This window comes from Mandrillus leucophaeus, unplaced genomic scaffold (assembly GCF_000951045.1).
Source record: "Mandrillus leucophaeus isolate KB7577 unplaced genomic scaffold, Mleu.le_1.0 Scaffold193, whole genome shotgun sequence".
Classification (NCBI taxonomy): Eukaryota; Metazoa; Chordata; class Mammalia; order Primates; family Cercopithecidae; genus Mandrillus; species Mandrillus leucophaeus.
Window position 1 is genome coordinate 1,631,240 of NW_012101954.1, and position 6,429 is coordinate 1,637,668.

The following is a 6,429-nucleotide window of genomic DNA, read 5'->3' on the forward strand; positions in this document are numbered from 1 at the left end:
AATGGTCTGTAGGCATGGCACTAACTGTTGAGAATCTGTGGATGAATTTCTAAATATTGTGGCATTCTTATCCTTTAATATATAATAGTTATCACTACAATTTGTTGAGCATGTAGTATGTGTCAGACTCTGTGGTAGCTGCTCCCTTGGTGTTTCATTTAATTTTACAATAAAACCCTTGAGGTAGGGTTATTTTCATTCATCATCATTTTATGGTGAAAGAAATTGAGGCCCAGAAATGTTGAATCACTTTCTCAAGGTCAATCAATTTGTAAGTGGTTGAGCTGGGATTGGAGCCTAGCACCATCTGACTTCCAAGCTAATGCTCTTTCCTCTATTCTGTGAGTTGCCGCAGGAATTAGTAAGCTTTGATATAAAAGGTCTGGAACATGGGAACCAGGAAAGAAGATGGAATCTGACCTTCCTGACATGTACGAGCCTATGGGAGTGAGCACCATGGCTTCCCAGAATATCCTGATGACTTAATATTAAAGAATACAGCCTGCCATGGCTAGTAAATGTTGCCATACCTGCCTAAAAGAAGGTCAAGTGTACTTGTATTGGCCTCAGCTTCCTATGGGCACCCTGGAGAAATAGAGGCAATTTTTTAGATTTTTTTCAATCAGCAAAACGAGGTGTTACCTGCTGGCATATCACAGTTCTTTATTTAGCATTGCTGTTCTGTTCTGCCAAAATAATTCAAATATAATTATTTAAATTATTTATTATCATTATTAAAATAATGATAATATCCAGCACTTTGGGTGGCTGAGGCAGGTGGATCTCTTAAGTACAGGAATTCAAGACCAGCCTAGACAACATGGAGAAACCCTGTCTCTACAAAAACAAAAAACAAAAATTAGCCAGGCATGATGGCACTCACCTGTGCCACCTACTTGGGAGGCTGAGGTGGGAGGATCTCTTGAGGCCAGGAGTTCAAAGTTACAATGAACTATGATTGTGTCACTGCATTCCAGCCTGGGCAACAGAGTGAGACCCTGCCTCAAAAATCAATCAATAAATAAAATAATGATGATTATATCAGCAAATCAACAAATTCACCCATAAGTAACCTCCAATAGTGAGTCCCAGACATGTGGAAGAGGGGGAGAAAATGTAAACACAGTGCTCCCTTGGGGGAACAAGGCCAGGCCCATGGTACATCTGAAGGTGAGAGGTACATCTCTGGGCACTCTTCGCCTTGCTCATTCCCTTTTTTGTTTGGAGCCATTTGGGTATTTAAAGTAACCTGTGTCCAAACCAGGCACTTAATCCCTGAATTCCATCCTGTTTTTTATACCCACTCCTCCCATCATAAGTCTAAGTCACTTTCACCTCTGTCCAGGACTGCTTAAGCCACCACATCAGGCACCGTTTCCATCTTTACCCTTCAATAATTTATTCTCAAAGCAGCTAGAGTTTCCTTTCAAACACATAAACCACATCCTGTCTGGACAGGTTTTATTTTCCAAAGATGGCCACTTTTCCCACATGCTCTTACAGGGTAATACGGGGAGACCACCATCAACAGCAGGGTCTGTGTTCCCTCCCCTGACACTGGGCACCCTTTTGCGGTGGCCTCCGTGAGAAGAACACAGCAGACTTCCAGGACTGAGTTAGAAAATGCAATACAAGCTACCATTAGGCTCTCTCTCTCTTAGGATGCCTGTTTTGGAAACCCAGCTACCATGTTGTGAGGAAGTCAAGCAGCCCCATGAACGGGCTATGTGCAGTCCTGCTGAGGTGCCCATTAAAAGCCAGCATCACCCACTGGACATGTGAGTGAGTGAGGCTTCAGATGACTCCTGATCCCAACCTTTGAGCTGCCTCAGCTGCACCAGTGAAGCAGAGACAAGCAGACTGTCAAGCCAAGTCCACACTGCAGATCTGTGAGCAAAACAGATGTCACTGGGTTAAGCCACTAACTTTAGGATTGGGTTATATGAAAAAGTAGGAAACTGAGACATCATCACTTCCTTGCTTAAAACCCTCCGATGGTTTTCCAATGTGGTGTGAGGAATCCAATGTCCTTACCTCCATTTAAAAAAATCGAAAATTGTGCCTAGATCCTTCTAGCCCCTGACTATCCCTCCTATCTCATCTTGGTCCACTCAGCCTTCTTCATTGTACCACAGCCGCAAGCTCCTTTCTCTCTGTTGAATCCACTGAGCTTGCTCCATCCTTGGGGCTTCTGTACTTTCTGTTCCTTCTGCCTGAATGCTCTTCCCTGGATCTTGGTGTAACTGGATTCTTCTTATCAGTCTCAGTTTTCAGTTCAAACATCACCTGCTTTACTGGTTGCCAGGACTAGCCTCTGAGTTTATTTCAGTTTAGTGGTCATACATATAATATTAGGTAAGTTGGGGTCACATTTTTTCTCGTGAGCCATGTTCAGGTGCGGATATGCAGGCATGGAATGATGTTGGATTTAAACAGAGTTGGAACCTTATCAGGTGACTATGGTGGAAATGGAAGAGGTGCAGTGGCAGTTTTTCACTTTGCTCACATTCCAGATGTTTCTGATATCATTTTTGCCAGCTGTATTAGTCAGTATTTGTTGGTTATGCTGCAGTAACAAACCACCCAGAAGATCAGTGTCTTATTACAACCCAGGCTTATTTCTCACTCCTACCACATCTACCCCCAGTTTTCTGTAGTTCTACTTGAAGTCTTCATTTTGGGACCAGGCTGATGAAGTTGCTCTGTCTAGGACACACTTCTCATGGAAAAGGGGAAAAGGGCAATGGCAACATCATCCAATGGCTTCTCGTGGACATGGCATCCATTATTCATTGGCCAGAGCAGGCCACAGGGTCAGGTTGGGAGTCATCGGAGTGGCAATGTACTGCTCCCACAGGGAGGGGCTGCAGAAGGGTGACTTTGTAGGGATGGGTCTGGAGTTAGGTAGGGAATAATTTGAACAAATAATAAATTCTAGCACACCAACTTACCATGTACTGCTTCAGACCCCTTTTAAAGCAACTCTGTGTCAGTAATCATGACTCCCCACTGAGTCTCCATGAGTGCTTTTCACTAAGACAATATGCTAATATTGAAAGACCCGGTCTCCAAGGTGTGTTTATCAGGGTTTTTTTTGTTTGTGTGTTTGACTATTCTTTGGCTCATTTGCAGTCAAAGAGAGAGAATCTTGGTATGCAAATTCCAATGCTGTCTCCAATCCATTCTTTTCAGTTATTTATTCCTCCAAATGCATTTATTGAGTGTCCCCTGTCATCATGGAGGTTACATTCTATGGGAGGGGCAGATATTAAACAATCAAAAAATAAATAAAATACAGTACATCAGAGTGTGATAATACAGAAAGGAAGAGAAGAGTCCTGAATGAAACATGTCAGTTAGTCCCAAAGCTATCCATAAAAGAGTGTTCCAGGAAAGAACAGCAATCATAACGTTCCTGGCTTGTGAGCATGCTTGGCATGTTCAAGAATTAGCAAAAATGTCACTGTGATTGGAATGTGGTGGGCAAGAGAATAGGAGAAGGAGGTGAGGTATCAGAGGTACCACGATAAGATCTTGTATAAAGTTGTGGGCCATGCCAAAACCTTTCACTTGTGCTCTGAGTGAGATGGGAAGCACTGCTTGGTTTCAAACAGATAAATAACATGGTGTAGCTTACAATGTGGCTGCTGTGCTAAGGGAAGGCAATGGAAGAACAAAGAAGCATCAGGAAGAGAGATTAGGAGACACATTTTCAATGAGGTAGAATTGAGGCAACAGAGACCTGTATGGAGGTGTTAGAGATTTGGGTAGCTATAAGTGGCCAGATTGTAGGTAGATTTTGAGCATAAAGCCAAGATTTGCTGGTTAATTCAATGTCTGGGGTGAGAAAAATGGTGTCAATGATGAATTCAAGTTTTTAGCCTGAACAACTGCAAGGATGGAGTCACCATATATAGCAATGAAAGAAGCTGATTTGGGAAGGATAGTCAGGACTGTCAAGAATTTTATTTCATACAAGTTATGTTGAAATGCTTCAATGTCTATCAGACATCCAAATCAATATACGGTACAGGCAGCTGGATATATAAGTACTACATAGATTTGAGGGAGAAAATCTGGGCTGAAGATACAGATTTGGTAGTCATCACAGTATAAACGGCATTTAAAATCAAGAGAATGAAAGCTCTCACTAAGAAATAGATATAGACAGGGGAAAGAAATTCAAGAAGTGAGACCTGGAGATTTCCAACATTTAGAGATAGGGGAGAAACAGCAAGGTAACTAGGGAGGATTGGCCAATGAAGTGGGAAAACAGAGAGTGGCACTTGGAAAACTAAGTGATAAGGATGTGCTTAGAACAGAAAAGAACAATTCACTGCCCCACATGATCATGAATGGTGTAAGATGCATGTTGAAAATTGCTTGTTGGATTTGGAGAGAGGAGATAATTGGTATCCTTGAGAAGAACTATTTCAATGGTGAGGAGAGGATGAAAACCCAAATGACAATGGATTCAGGAGAGGATAAGATAAAAGGAGACAGTGGCTTTATTCCATGGTGTTTTTCCTTTAAAAAGAGCATAAGAATGTGTTCAACAGCTGAAGAGGAATGTAGAGCAAGTGAGAACTATTTTTTTTTTTTTTTTTTTTTTGAGACGGAGTCTCACTCTGTTGCCCAGGTTGAAGTGCAGCGGCATGATCTTGGCTCACTGCAAGCTCTGCCTCCCGGGTTCACGCCATTCTCCTGCCTCAGCCTCCCGAGTAGGTGGGACTACAGGCGCCAGCCACCATGCCCAGCTAATTTTTTGTATTTTTAGTAGAGACGGGGTTTCACCGTGCTAGCCAGGATGGTCTCTATCTCCTGACCTTATGATCCGCCTGCCTCGGCCTCACAAAGTGCTGGGATTACAGGACATTTTTTTGAATATGAGAAAAGATGACATGTGTATGCTAATGAAAAAGAGTGAGGAAAGTTGATAATGCAAGGTAGAGAAGAAACAATATGTAGATCACCAAGGGTGTATTTGGTCAGAGAAAGGAGAACAGGAAGTTGATCTATAGAAACAAGAAATGAGGTGTCTTTGCATGGGGGCAGATAGATGTGGTGATGGGAATGTCTAGGACGTGTGTTCTCATATTAGTTCGTTCTCATACTGCTATAAAAACTGCTTATATTAGTTCGTTCTCACACAGCCCTGATACTGGATTGGGTAATTTATAAGGAAAAGAAGTTAAATCAGCTCACAGTTCTGTGGGCTGTGCAGTCTTCTGGGGAACCCTCAGGAAACTTTCAGCCGTGGCAGAAGGTAAAGGGGAAACAGGCAAAGTCTTCACTTGGCTAGCAGGAGAGAGAGAGGGAAGGGGGAAGTGCTACACACTTCCAAAACAACCAGATCTCATGAGAACTCACTCACTAGCAAGAGACCGAAGAAGGGAAAATCCACCCCCATGATCCAATCACCTCCCACTACCTCCCTCCCCCAAAATTGGGGATTACAATTCAACAGTGAGATTTGGGTGGGGATGCAGAGCCAAACCATATCACTTCTGATGGCTTCAACTATGTGTAGTAAAATAGGAAGCAAGGTGATTGTTTGAGAGTGAAAATGGGAGAAAAGATACTGAGGGGTTGAGAAGAAAGAAATAGAAATAGCCAACCAGGAAAGGAGATAAGTAGACTGATTAGTGAAATATTGTGTAATTTGTGACCACACTAAAAGTGCTTCAGGTTAGTGGTCAAGTATTCAAATTTGAGCAGTCACATAACATATGCTGTGTTCAGCTGCAAACATGGAATAGGCATAATATTGAATTTAAACAAGGTTGAAGTTTTGTCAGGTGCTATGGGCCAAATTTTGTCCTCCCCCAAATTTGTATGTTTAATTCCTAAGCCCCAATGTGACTGTACTTAGAGACAGGGGTTTTAGGAGATAATTAAGGTTTAATGAGGTAATAAGGAGGGGTTCTAATCTTATAAGATTGGTGGTTTTATAAAAAAAAGAGAAGAAGAGAAAGAGATGTCTCTTCCTTTTCTTGTGCATGCAAGATGAAAGGCCATGTAAAGACATAGGGATAAAGAGACCATCTGCAAGCCAGGAAGAGATCTCTCATTAGAAACCTACTTGCCCAACACCTGATGTTGGAATTCCCAATCTGCAGAATTATGAGAAACACATTTCTGTTGTTTAAGCCACCCATTTTTGGTATTTTGTTAAGGCAGTCTGGGCTGATGAAGAAAGGCATTGGGTGAGTAAAGGAAAAGAAGATCGGGGGGGCGGAGCAAGATGGCCAAATAGGAACAGCTCCAGTCTCCAACTCCCAGCGCGAGCGACACAGAAGACCGGTGATTTCTGCATTTTCAACTGAGGTACTGGGTTCATCTCACTGGGGAGTGCCGGACGATCGGTGCTGGTCAGCTGCTGCAGCCCGACCAGCGAGAGCTGAAGCAGGGCGAGGCATTGCCTCACCT